Below are 15,527 nucleotides of genomic sequence, written 5' to 3' on the forward strand. Positions count from 1 at the left end.
TAGAAAAATTATCTCTTAAAAATTAATCTCTTAATTTACCTGAATGGAATCTTCACCAAGAATCATCACTTGGTGATGATTCAAATACTACACAGTATGTCTGAAAAGTTCTCAAACTAAATTAAACAAAAATACAGATTTAAAGATAAACAAATTTACTCGTATCAAACCTCTTCTACATAGAACCCTTCTCTAGTTATACACTCGTTGCAGCACCGGTAGAGCCCGTCAAATGCTATAAATCACTTTGTGGGATTGCCTTTAACTGCTCGATGGAAGTCCTTTGGATGGTCAGAATGTTGTCAAAAACGCGACCTTTCATCTACAATAATTTCAGGAACAGAAAATAGTCTGCTGGAGCAAAGTCAGGTGAATAGGGTGGGTGGAACGAGATGGTGATTTGATTTGCTATGTAATAACATATTAAAACTGTTGCCATGTGTGCTGCGGCATTGTCATGCAAAAAAGTCCAACTGCCCGGATCCCGGTACTCAGCCCGGATTCAACAAATGCAATGTATCAGGCGTTTCATTACTTACAAATAGAATTTAGAATTCACGGTTTGGCCGGTTTGAAAAATTCATGATGAATCAGGTCCTTTGAGTCAAAAAATGCAATTAACATCGTTTTCACTCTTGATTTTTGCTGCCAGTCTTTGTGCTTCAGGACAAACAAGCAGCGGATTGATGCTTTGTTTGTGGATCATTCATGAAGCACCAGCTTTCATCCCCAATTACAATTGTTTGCAAAAAATTTGGGTCACTATCGGCAGTTTCAAAGAAGTCTTAAGCGCAAGAAAGATACACCTGTTTTGTTCTTCAGTCAAGAAGTCTGGAATAAAACGACAGCACACCTTTTGGCAGTCCATTTTTTCTGTTTGAATTGTTTGTTCCATGTCTTACCCATATTTAGCTCTTCTGTTATGCCCCGAAGAATAAATGAGGTTTTTTGAGCAGGAGTGTGTGCACTTTCCCAACATTTTCATCGTGAACAGCTGTTGATAGCTTCCCGCTTCGTTCGTTGTCATCCAATGACTCTCTTCTATCTTTAACCGCTTCCATCACGTGTATGTTGTAGTACGAGATGCAGCTTAATCACCAAATGCTTGCTGTATCATAAAATAAGTTTCAACTAGAGATTTTTGAAGTCAAACACAAAATTTCATCCCATTTCTCTGTTCCATGTCACAAGGTTACATGAACACAATGTACATGGCTGAATATAACTCGAGACTGGAGTGATGAAACATGATGAAATTTTTAAATATACACACACTTGTCAGACATTGTACTACGTAGTTCCTTGGTTGTCCAAGAGATGGCGCTACTTGTACTGACTACAGAAATTTAGTTCAGGAACTTTTCAAACCTACTGTGTATATGCAATAATTTTTTAATGATTCTGACTATGATAACTTCTCTGTAAACTGGCCCTATATTCAGTTCCCTAGGTTTCCTAATTACCATGTCAAGTAACTAAAATTTCATTACGGTGTATCTTTTCTTTCATGATGCTTAACAATATGAACAATAACGGAACCACTAGTGTATGTTAAGTAAAACTCCATAGACATACAAGAGGTATATCCAACAGATTTTATAAAGCTACTTTATTATCTACATCTATGAACATAATTATCCTTTGTTACGTTTTTAAATAAAATTGTTTCTGTTAATAAACAGACTGTAGATGTAAAACGATTTCTTTTTACAAGACATTAAGATCATCCAAGATTTAAAAATATACATATATATATAAAAAGTAGATATTTTAAAAATATTTACTGGTTTAAAATGTTTTTTTTCTATTTTATCTCCTCCCTTAAAGTATGTTGTAGTCCAACAAAATTACTGTTTATCTTTGGCTGTTAATTTGTTACTTTTATTTTTTATTGTGTTTTAGTATTATTTGATTTATTAATGCAGCTGATTGCTTTCTTTTATTATTATTTTTAATGATCTTTAGTGATTTTTGCATGACATTTTATAAAATTTAATGCATTTAGTTAATATTTTTAATTTACATCACGTTTCAGTTTTATAAATTATTTATTTTTATGCATTATTTTTATTTTTGCTACAATTAGTATTATATTTTGTTCCCATTTCTCCTAATTAAAAGAAATAAAAATGTGATCATTATTTAAATGTAGGTATTATTTTTTTCTAAATATATTTAGTGTAGTTTGTTACTTATACATATATATTTATATACAAGTGTGTGTAAGATTTGTACTGAATTTTTTATAAATGTAATTTATAGACATTGAGTTTTTTTAGTATGAAATTTTGATGTGTGCCATAATGATTTTTTTTTTTGTAAAGGTGTTTTGTTTTAAATATCTGACATTCTTGTTATTTTTTTTATAACCAATTATAGTTCTGTAAAGGCAATTTTCATTCTTTTATAAACTTTTTTCAAAATTCAAAATAAAAGACTTTTATGTGTTTATTTTATATTAAATAAACATTTTTTTTTAAATCAGATTAGTGACATTGTATTTGTGATTGTAAAATTTATCAAAAGTAAATATGAAAGCAATTCTTAATCTTGAGTTTGCTATATTTGAGATTATTAATTTATGTACAAATTATTTTATATTTAATATGCATATTTTTTTTTTATTAATTAAGTGTATGAACAGTTGATATGTTTTGCTTAATTAATGTAATGTCATTAGTTGGTTATGCAATTCCTGTAGTTCAGTAGTGAGAAATGAACTATTTGTTCAAAATATATATTATTTTTATAATTATGAAGGATTTTATCGGTCAGTAATTTTTAAGTGATTTTTTTTTTTTTATACATTATTAGTTTTGCACTAACATGCAATCAGGTGGGGCAAGTTATAAGATATATTGCTTCAAAAACAATTTAATACATCTTTCTCATTGTTTTTTTAAGTTAAAAAATTTTTTTTCAACTTTTTTTTTAAAAGTCAATATTTTTTGAATAGATTACGTATGGTGTTTTGTTATAGTGTTCATTATTATTCATTACAGAATATTCATGTGTACGATAAAATGCCTCTACTGCATTAGTATTCTTTTCATATATATTTTTCCAGATCTGAAGATTTGGAAAAATATTTTTTTACTTGAGTTTATTGTAGTTGTTAGGTCAGATTCCACATTTTTAACTTTGTGTGTTATAATAGTTTATTTTATATTAGTTTCATAAAATAGAAATAAAAATATTCTACTTCATATTATATTAAATAATTATTAAAATTGTTTCAAATGTTTTTAATAGGTACAGCAGAAAAAGTTGGAGTAATCTAATATTATAAAATGTTTTTTTAGATAACTGCTGTTGATAGGAAAAAGTATCTAGCATTTACTGTTAAGACGATGAATTTATTTCTTCTGAGAATTATTATGCATCTATCACACTGGCACTAAATTTTTAATCATATATCCCAGTTCATCTAATATGTTGTAATAATAGTTGTTTACTTTATATTACGGATGTGTTTATGCGGCTTATCAAAATGAACTTATCAGGCATTTTTTTTAATTTTAAAGATTAATCATTCCAGTTGGAAACAACTAAAAATACCAAACCTAATAAGAAAATGAGAAATGATTACTTAATAGAGCATATTCTTACTTTCTTTACATTTCACATGACCATACAGCTTGGTGAAGTTAATTGAAGTAATTTTCAATTAGTTGAAATTAAAGAATTCAACAGAAAACTGATCAGGGAATAAAATAAAATCATCTGTGGCTCTTTTAACATTATTATGAAGCAAGTTATTAAGTTTTAAACTCATCAGCAAAACAAGTATGGTCTTGTTTTCGGGTATGGTTGCTTGGGCATAAGAAGGTCATCAAAGTCGATAGATCCAAAGTTCAAATCCTAGTACAGCCAGTTACTTTTATATGAATTTGAATACTAGATCGTGGATACCGGTGTTCTTTCGTTACGGGTGGTTGGATTTCAATTAACCACACCTCAGAAATCGTCTACCTGAAACCATTCAAGACTGCACTTCACTTACTCGCACATATCATCCTCATACATTCTTTGAAGTAATACCTGATGGTGATTCCCAGAGGCTAAATGGGAAAAACAGAACAGGAGGTCGGATGAGTTATTCACAAGACATGTTTGAAATAGCTCAGTTCCATATTGAATTTCTAATATCCCATTTTCAATTCATAATACAAGCCCTACAACAATTAACCGCCAATGGTGCGTAAATAAACCTTTTCATAAACATTTTTTCTATTTAATTTGTACAAGATTTTCTTGCTTTGTGCAATTTGCCCTTATTTTCTTAGGAGTTGTAATCACAAAAAAGAAAATTATATGATTATAGGTTTTTAATTAGTTTATTTACATCAACTTACTGTATTTTATGAGATCGTGTAACCCCTTCTAGATAAGGTATATAATGATCGATGTTAAAAATAATATTTCTATTTTATTTGCTTATTTAAGTGTTGCTCTTATTCATCAGTTCATGAAAATTATTTATTTTTGAAAACTGATAATGAATACTGGTTGATAAAAATAATGGTGCGATTACACTGACCTATGGACTGATCAATCACACATAGGCTGCAGTGTGTTATTCTTACATTACAAATAATAATTTTGCAATCCTGTATTGTGCTGTTTTTATTTTGAATCTTTAAGTTTTGTTTTGTCTATCATTTTACTATTTTTAGTAAAATGTAACAAAACATGTCCATGATTTTAAAAAAATTATAAACATCATTTAAAAACCATAGACATCATTTTATAAAATGTTCAGTTTATACATTTGTCAACAAACTGAATTTACAATGTGTTTTTGTCATAATTTATATGTTGAAGAAATGGCGCCATATTTTGGTAGGCATTCAGAAAAAATGTTTATAAAGGAAAAACCAATTAGATTTAGATTTAAGCTTTGATGTTTGTGTAGTTCAGATGGGTATTTGTACCAATTTTTCCATACGGAGGTGCATACAAAGAAAAATCTGAATATGGTCTTTAAACACAGGTAATACTAGATTTGTTAAGTGTTGTAACAATCCTAATGAGCATAGACATTATTTGACAATTTCTTTTCTGTACATGATCTGTTTAAATTACCGAAGAAAAAAGGTTATTTTGTGATTGGCATTGTCAGAGAAAATAGGCTTCCTAATTTCCCATTGAAAAACAAATTTCGCAGTTGCTAGATGGAACATCTAATAATAATGCTATAATGCTCTGGTGACAATTGCCAGTAACCACAATGGCATATATCCATTAGAAAAGTATAGCTGAAAAAAAAAAAAAGAAAAATTGTGATCTTTCAACCTTTAATGATAACAGAATATACTAAAGTATGGATGGCATTGATTCCTATGACAATGGTATGGAAATTATAGAAATTAACAAGTACATGGAGAAAAAGTGGTGGTGGCAGCTGTTGTTTATTATCGATTCTATTATAGTAAAGTTATGGAGAATACACAGACTTGAAAATAATAGTATAAAATCAGTCAAATTGATTTTAGATCTTCTCTTGTATTATCACTGATAAAAAGTGAAGAAAGAAAAATACCACGACGCATTACTGAAAATAAAGAAAAAATAAAGATAATTTTTCTTCATCACTGATGGCAACCAAGGGTCATCCGTCAAAATACACTTTGCCAGAAGATGTTCGTTACCGTCAAATAGGATACATGTTATTTCTGAGCATGTGAAAAAAACCACACCTTATATATTATTATAGTCTGCAATTGTCTCTGGTTTATTTGAATATGGATCAGTGCTGGCTCCTCGATGTATTTATGACAACATAATCGTGGCTTTGAATTTATTACTAATGAACAAAAGTAACATCAAGTCTTCCATATTAATTGAACTGTTTCCTCTCTATTCTTTTCAAGAAGAAAAGCATTTGTCATTTCAGTTTTTTCCTTTTTAAGAGGTCCAACAAAAGTCAAATCTTTCTTGAGGAGCAAGCTGTATGAAACTGTATCAATTATCTGCAGTAATATTCCATCTACTTCCTTCGATGGGTTTCACTAATCTAAGAGCAGCTTGAGTTGGTATCATTAGCGTTTTTTTAATCATCTGTGAATATTTTTCCATCAAATATGTGTGAATATATTTCATATTACATCAAGTACGTGAATATTTTCCTGTATACAAATATATATTGAATAGGTAGTTAGTTTTTGCATTGATTAAATGCTATACCTTCAAGCCATATTTTGCTGGCTTGTTTTGCATATAAACTCTGAAATTACATCTTCTATGGAAAGCAGACAGCATCTCATCGATGCAAAAAAAAGCACCAGGGCAGTAGCACTTTGACAATTTTCTATTAATCTATAACAAAATGTTTGATATTGCAGCTGAGGCATCCTCCTTTTTTTCTTTCTTCTCTCTATCTTCATGATTATCAAATCTTAGAACTTGTAGGAGAAATAAAAATCTTTCGTCATGACGCATCAGAAAATTTCTCTTCTGGTGCCATCAATCACAAACAAGCTATAAACAGATTTATCTCCAGATGTGAAAAGTGCTGAGTACACCAGCAGCACAATAAATTTTTTTAATTCTAACCGTTAAATCAAAATCATGAATATATGACAGATTTTTCTTTTTATAATTTGGTCTAATTCGTCCTATTTTTTTTGTTTGTTCAGTATATGATTTCATGCAAAATTTTTTCATTGAAAGTAAGCTCCAAACAGCCTCAATTTCAAAATTTTGCTCCAGATTTTGATTAGGCTGTAATTTTTTCACCTAAATGACATTGTATTTTTCTATGTCATATATTTTATTCATTTATCGCAAAAATAATTCTTGTCACCTCTTATGCAAGATGTAATTGGACAATTTTCACCTCGATGTTCATTACTTATGTTCTTATCAGCAACTGGGACAATACAGATTTCTTCAACAGGTGCATCCACATTCAGTGTATTTTAGAAAATTATGGCATCCAATTTCGCCATATTTTTCTCGAGTCTTCTGATTACGTTCACACTGTTCTGATTCACTGTCGTGGTTGGTCTCCTCCACATAGTGTGGGTCATTATCACTGTTATCAATTTCATCTCCCCTGTCACTTCATTCAAAATATCACTAATAAAGTTTTTGAAATACGTTGAAGTTTGCTTAGAGCCCTGAATCAAAGTTAAATTGCCTTTTTCCACTCACAGTAGATCTTGAAATTGGATTTGATGGTCCTGGTTCAGTATCCTTCGCATAAAATTAACAGATTATAAAATAAGTTAAGAAAATATTCAGAAGAAACAAATAGAAGATAGCAATTACATTACCAAACTGCTATGCCATGTCTGTCGTACTCCATTGAGAGTAGTGCTATTGATATGCCTCAGTCTAGGTTCTGGCAGTCAAAAGACAGTAAGAGTTCACCTTTTTCTTCTTGTTGTAAAAAAGAGTAAAAAGTATCTCCCTTTTCTTATGAAGTAGGAGTTCTGAATTGAATTGTCACCTGCTTGTAATTTTAGTTCAAACGGGATGCATTTCGAGCATTTGTCCATAGCTTAGTGAACCAAAGCTGAGATTATAATCTTTTATAAAGATGTCGTAAAAATATGAATATGGTACTTTGAGTACTTCTTCAGTACTATTGTACTGATGTTTCATGAAACAGGTTTGAGAGGTAACTTGGGAAATACTGCCTTGCAATATTTGCTTACCTGCAGTAGTGTTTTTCTAGAGGGTAAAAGTACACTTGATGAATGACAAGAGACATTTTACTTGCAAACAAGTGAGACTTATGGTTTCCTCCTCTGTTCTCTGTGGTAAGTTTACTTGATTTACAAATGCATAGTGCCCTTTTTTTTGTAATGCTTAATATGTTACAGAAAGTATTTTTCCAATTTGAAAATGAAATCTTCCCAAATTCTTTGTTTGGAATGAAGTAGCGATTCCAGTTTTCATTAGAATCATTTCCATTCTGTTTTGTTCCTTTTAATTACAGGAGACTTGCTCATATATAAACACTCGCTTTAATTTTAGCACATAATTGTCTTGAACTGTTTTTTTGTAAAATAGAAATCTGCACAGAATTTACGAATGTCTTCCACAGATAAAAGACTGCATTTAAAAACTGTTGACATGCCTACCCTCTGGAAGTATGTTTTTGAAATATAACTTTCTTTTTTGCTGTCTTTTTCCACTTCAACATCTCTTGGACATTTTCTGACCTTATTTTTAGGACAGGAAGGAACTTTCATACCTTTCATTAGCTGTTGCTCTTCCTGGAACTGAGATTGAACTCCTTCCATGATAGGCTTACAGTGCACAACAGTTTTCAGTACAAATTTCATTTCTAAAGCAGTAGTCCTAGCTAGCCACGAAAAACTAATTAATTAAATCAAATACGACTAAAAAAATTTTAAATAATGCAGTCAGCTTTATATTATAAAGTACTTAATAAATAAAATGCATTGAATCAACAAAAATATTCAATATAGCGCAGTTCCGCGAACTTCTTGATATGAGGAATATCATACAACCAATAACTCACTTTTAAAAATTTTTGGATAAAGGTCATTGTGGAATGAACAATATATAAACTTATAACCTTCATTTTTATTGTGTGATTCTCATTTAAATTGATTGCAACAGTGCCTGTGTACTTTATAATGTTTAATTATACAGTGAACGTTATATGTTGACATGACAACTCCATAGAGTAATATTTCTGACAAGAATTTATTTTCTGAAACCCATCATTTTATAACATCAAAGTCACAGATGATAAAGAAAGGTACTTAAGTTGTTTTTTTTATTTCTGATTGAGCATAGTGACAAGACACATGTCCGGTGCAAGAACCTTTTGTGCCTCCATCTATATTTCTGAATCATCACTTAGTTGTTTTGCAGTTTGTTTTGATTTTTTCATAATTTTATGTCAAATAATGGTTATTGTTAGTATATAAAATAATTTTTTTTTTTTAATATTGTAATGGTTGAGTTTTCTCACATGCAATATTGGTCAATGAAGAAGGGAATTATTTGATCAGATGTAGGATTACCTCTGTATTCTGGAAGTAATATTCTAAGTGATTCTCATGAAGATGAAAATTTTATTTGCTACAAGTCCTGTAAATTAGAAATATTTTTGTGATTCTATATAATGTAGGAAAAATTAGCTAAGTACGTACATGCAGGAGTAATCTTATTAAATTAATATAAAGCTCAAGAGGATTAAAATGCTACTTAGACAGAGAAAGTATATTTAGGATAATTCAGAATTAAAAATAAAATTCAAAAATTTAATTTTGAAAATTTAATATTATTATGAAAATAAGGTTTAATTTATAAACACTAAATCTAAAATACATGCCATTTATGAATACGTTACAAAAGTTATTTTTTGAAGATCACATCTTGCAAGTGAGTTCTGTTCATGTGTAAACATTCCTGCAGTCTCATATTGAAACTCTGCATGGTTTAATGCAACATTTCAACAGGAGTTTTAGCAATTGCTGTTCAGATTTTGATCTAGCAGATTGACTACTAAAAACTTTGCTTTTAAGGTGACTCAACAAGAAGAAATCGAATGACAGATCGGGAAACCTGAAAGGCCATGGAATGTTACAGTTTCTCAAAATTATACATTTGCCAAACAATTTGTGTACAGCAGCCATCAATATTTATACATGTTGATCGATCTTGTTAAACCAAATGTTGTCAATAATTTGTGAAAATATATATAGTTTTTGCACAAAAAAGTTATTCAGCATGATGACGCATCAATCTTATGTGCCTGTAGTTTTGAGGTCATCCTTGTTTTCAAAAAAGGGTCTATTACACCATGTAATAACAAGTACATCACACAGCATAATATGGACACAGGTATAACTTTTTTATGTAGGATTCTCTTGTGTCCAAAAATGAAAATTTTGTTTTTAACAGATTCTTCTGAGCGGAAACTGGCTTTGTCCAACAGCCATAGTTTGTTAACAAAGCCATTGTGCACATTTATCTTTTCAACCGTTCATTCACAGAATTGATGGTGTATTATGTGATCATTTGATTTCAGTTCCTGGACAATCTGTGACCTGATGAATGTAGTCCTGTAACGGTATTTTTCAAACTTGAATTATGCAACAGTAAAGACACTGCTTGATGATGAATTAAATGGTAAGGGCTTCTTTTCACAGAGCTTGATACTGCCTGGTGTACAAAGGGTCTGCATATTGACTGGAGGCTTCTTTTTCATTTCTGAATCTCAAAATTGTGCATCCATGTGTTGATGGTTCACAATTATGTTTTCCTAAGTTAAATCGACGGTGAAATTCTCTACGCGAAGCCTGCACACACTCATTATTTTTATAAAAAGCTTTGATGGTTAAAGCATGTTATGCGCTACTCCCAAATATCCACAGTAACTAAATACCAATACGGCATGAACCGGCTTCTATAAATTATTCATTGCTGATACTCATCCAGGGCTATTGACACAAATCTCCTCTTTACCGGAATAGATGTGTATAACTTGATCTTTTGGAAGTTAAGTGGGGTTTTAGCCGTTGGTGTTTTATCTTTATTTAACACATTTCCAGTATTCTACTCCATCAGATGTTTGAAATAATGATTGGTTTTTGCAAAACATAATATGAAAAATTTCTTGGTTAATGGATTTACTTTAAGTTTTATTGTTCTGGTAAACCTTAAAAAAGAGAAATAATTTTAAAAAATCTTGCTTTATAAATTTAATTTTTCCTGATATTCTTATTTTTTACTATAGATCATCCTAATACAATAGATACTATTATGTATATTCGTATATTTTTACTTATGCTTGTTTTGCCTTTCCATTACGCCTCCTAAATGTCTAAAATAATGTTGTTTCATGATTTTCAGTAGATTATAATTATATAACTGTAACAAATTATCTTCAAAGTAACAATTATATAATATTAGAAAGTATATTGTGTTATGGTCTATCTCATCTCTGACAGGAAAGGCACAAAAATAAATCATTACTTTAACTAATATTTTTTCAGATGCGAAAACACTTAAAATAATTTTTATATATTAAAATTTCGATTTTTGAAAAATTAAAAAAAAAAAATAGTTTGTAATATATATTATATATTCTTCGCTGGAAATACAGTTAAATCTTTGCTTCAAAATTCAAAACCCCAAGGTAATTTTTAAAGAAATTAAATTATGATGTTTTGGTTCAATTGGTATAAATTTTTTTTTAGTATTCTCTGGCCTGTACTACAAAGATTACTCCAAAAGTGGATTATTGATATAATATATTGATTCTAATAATAATAATAATAGTTGAAGTATTTAGATTGTCAATAGATTATTGATATTAATAATAAATTTCAAATTATAATGTTCATTCAGATTTATAAAAAAAGATTTGTATTAACAATGTTTTACTTAAAATATACTGTAATAAAATTTTGTTTCACGAGTTTTGTAAAATAAAATATTTCTCTGGAGATGGGAGAAAGAAAAAGTTAAGTTATTATTACAAAGTGTATTCCTTCTGTTAATATATGATATTAAAAATAAATACAAATAATACTCATTTTTTGTGATTTTTATATATATATATATATATATATATTTTTTAGTGTGTTTTATATTTTTGTCCATGACATTTAATGTATTATTTGTTGTATTATTATTTCTAATATTATGTTTTTTTTTGTGATTTGTATATTAAATACATTTATAACATAATAAAATAATGTACTCATTTTTAAAGGCTGAATTATAAATTAGTACCTTTAAACAAACATGTTTATTTATTTCATCTATTCCTTTATCAAACATTTCCTCAGATGGTTATTTATAATTTTCATCTTGATATTAAAGGAGAAAAAGTATTTTTTTCAAAATTAAAAAAATATTAAAGGAGAAAAAATTTTTTCAACTATCCTTGTACTTGAACAGCGTAGAGAAAGTTCTTTGGGCATTCCGGTGTACATTATTTCCATATAATATAAATGAAACAATTTTTAAACAATATTTTTTATTTATCATTATGTAGTGTTATCATTACGTTAAAACGTAATGATATTCATAGCCTGAAGTTACTCTGCTTTGCAAAATATTTTGATCTGAGACTAAGAAAATTAATTTAAAACTAAAAGTGTATATTTTATTCCAAACAACCTAAGTTCATGTTCCATAGCGATTTCTCAGTTAATATTTTGTATGATTGGATTAGTTTCTAAATTTTTAATGTAGGCCTTATTAACATTTTAAATTTTATTGTATGTTTTAATTTATTTTAAAAAGTAGGGCTATGAAGAAATGATGGATCATAAAAAACACCATTCACAAACAATATTAAAAGTAAGAATCTAAAATCTTGAAAAGTTTTTCTTTGCTTATTCTAATCTTTTAAGATATCTTTCGCCTTGTATATAGGGAAGTGGGAAAATCTTGTCTACACTTTATTTGGCCCTTTGAGTAAGGCTATAATTTAGTAAATGACGGTAAGACCCTTATCTGTATGCACTGAACAGTTTTTCTAACAAAATCATTGAACTTAGTTGTGTGTCCAACAAAATATTTATATTTAAACCTTTTAGGAGTGTAGTGATCAGAGTTAAAAATTAAAATTGCCTCCTTCATCAAGAGGGACCAAAGAATATCATATTTTCACAATTGGCCTCTGCACAAGCTTGCACCTCCTCGACGGGGAGTCTTATTCTTTAAGACTTTGGGGGCTGGCGTCCCCACAGGCATAGCCTCTCCAGCTTTTTTTCCCACTACACACTTAACTGCAAAATACTTGACATTATACATATATACTACACCAAGATCACTACACGAATTACAACATATACATTTACTCGACTACACAACATCCAACACAATTTTCTTTTTCATTTACACTATGTGGTGTTGCGACATCTTACGAAACGCAACCGTAACCTAAGGTGGGAACTATTGTGCCGATGGGTGAATGGCTGTACATAGTGAGTCTCGAACAATGTCCTCTGGGCATCAGAGCAAACCCAGCTGTATTTAGCTCTAGCTCCAGTACGCGTGCGCTCTGCTGGAATGGTCTATTATATCGCCGGTTCTCGTGGAACCAAAATTTCAGTTTCTTCAGCAAATTCTATGATGGTTGGTGGTCCATCTGAAAAAACCACCAATTTCAGTCTAGTGTAAAGATATCTGTCAGCTTCATCTGACAAGGATAATTTTGCTACAGCAGACGAAGATGGTTTCAGGTGCAAAAATGTTCGCTTTGTTGTTATTCAAAATAATCAGGATGGTGGCTCCCTTCATAAGGTCTCACCTTTCCTGATTAACAAATGCGTTACAGGATGTATTGGTTCTCCGAGCAACATTAAGATTATGTGGTGGAACAATTGTGGTGAAAACATTTAATGATGAGCAGAGTCGCTCCCTATTATGTCTGACCAATATGGGTGGCATAAACATAAGTACGACATGCCACAAGACCCTAAATACCAGCCGAGGAGTAATTTTTTGTCGTGACTTTCTGGAAATGAATTTAAGTGAAATTCCTGATGAACTTCGTACTCAAGGTGTTGTAGAAGTGAAACGGCAGAACGGAATAGAAGAATCAACACCGTCTCTTATACTGACGTTCAGTCTTCCTGTTCCACTAGAGAAGAATAAAGTGGGTTACCTCTCCGTTCGGGTACGCTCATTCATACCCAACACAATGACACTAACTACAAGGAAAGTGAAAAATGTGCGAACTGGAGTGGTTCACATACAGCCCGCTCCTGAGATTGCCCAACCTTTAAGGAAGAAAAGGCAATTCTCAAAATCTGTATTGTGCAGAAACTATCTTTCCCGGCTGCACGTAGGGAATATAGAAAGGTAGTTAACTCACGGAACCTCGTCAAACTGGATGTATCTTTCACCACCGCTACGTCTCATAATCAGCAGTGCGGATCCTGCAATGAACTTAAGAAACTCGTTCAGATGTTTTCTGATGAAGTTACTTCGCTTACAGCCACTATTTCAGAGCTGACAAAGATGAATAAAAAGTCCTACGTCGCAGTAAATGAATCCAACAGGGTGGTCCATACGAAAGTTCCTGCTCCCAAAGTCCTACCGGTACGGGCAGAGACTACCACAGCTGGCAGTAAGCCAACTAACAAGCTCCCCACAAAGGGAACCCACATAACCACCCCCTCTGGGATGTCAGTCAATAGCGACATCCCATTCTAATAAGTCTTCTCCACCATCACCCCATATACTGGAGGATATGGTTGAAGAACCTCCCAACTCAAAGGTGTCGGAGTTATCTAAATTAAAGAACACGAAAATGAAAAACCGAATCACATACAACTAAATATTATATATATTTTATATATATATTTTTTCCCTTATGAACATTATTCAGTGGAATGTTAGAGGTCTTCGGTCCCGCATTGAAGATATTGGAGTACTGGCACACGTACATGATCCGATAATCATGTGTTTCCAGGAAACTCATCTTCAACAACATGACAATAGCACTCAGAGGATAGTTCTGTGAGAGATACGACTGTATAGTAGACGGTAGAGAGAATGGTGGAGTAGCTATTTTCATGAAGGATGAGGTATCTGCTGCAAGGATTTAACTGACCACTCTCGTTCCTGCTGTTGCAGTAAAGATCTCTAACCCCCTTCAAGTTACATATCTGCAATCTGTATCTCTCACCGAACACTGAGTTCAGTGCTCTGGATATCTCAAATCTCACACAAATACCATCTCCATCGTTAATAGTAGGAGACTTCAATGCCCACCATGTTTCCTGGGGTCGACCTTCTCCTCCTCTCGAGGAAATGTAGTACACAGTGTGAGAAGACTTAGACCTTTGTTTTCTGAATAGTGGATCTCACACATTCATTTCTTTATCATCTGGTACTATATCCACGTCTACTGTGTGGAAAAAATCCATGCAATTTTCAGATCGCCAAGGTAATCTATTCTCGGTCTCATTGATGAAAGAGAACTCCTTTCATCATCTTCGGCTGTAGCAAAATCTTTCCGCTCGCTGTCTCTCACTTCACCATATAACAACGATTTTCAGAGGTACAAAGTACAGATAGAAATATTGGCGTTAAACATTGGTGAATTGAACACTCCATTCGTATTTAGAACAATTGATGTGGTGAACATGTTTGGTTAGTCCTCAGTTTCACTAACATGATCCCTTTGTACTGAGTTTATGAGGTATAAGCTGCAGGTAGAAAGTGTGCCTTTTATTATCAGAGATTCACAAAGTGGATTAAACATTCCTTTTTCTCTTGATGAACTAAGTTTGCAGTGAAAAATTCCCGTGAAATTTCCCTAGAAATGATAATACCTGGTTCAGCATGCTATCTCGCCTCCCGAATATCATTACGACATCTTTTGTTTTACAATAAAATATTCTCTGAACAGGTGTTTCCAGATTCCTGGTCAGAAAAATTGGTCATCCCCATAGTGAAACCTGGTAAAGATAAATCATGCCCTTCCAGTTATCGTCCTATATCCTTGACCATAATAACCCTGTGCAAGTAGGTGGAACGTATGATAAACCGTCGTTTAGTGTGGTTCCTTGAAAGAA

General features: G+C 31.4%; 1 protein-coding gene across 1 annotated transcript in view; it reads left to right on the forward strand.

The window, feature by feature from the left end:
* The window catches only part of LOC142332735 (uncharacterized), a 63,297-nt gene extending 51,735 nt beyond the window's left edge, over positions 1–11,562 (forward strand). The window contains exon 9 of the mRNA XM_075379340.1: positions 10,016–11,562. The gene's annotated coding sequence lies outside the window, so the exon portion shown is untranslated. The remainder of the gene's footprint in view (positions 1–10,015) is intronic.
* The last annotated feature ends 3,965 nt before the right edge of the window (positions 11,563–15,527 follow it).

The sequence above is a fragment of the Lycorma delicatula genome, chromosome 12 (genome assembly GCF_047948215.1).
Source record: "Lycorma delicatula isolate Av1 chromosome 12, ASM4794821v1, whole genome shotgun sequence".
NCBI lineage: Eukaryota > Metazoa > Arthropoda > Insecta > Hemiptera > Fulgoridae > Lycorma > Lycorma delicatula.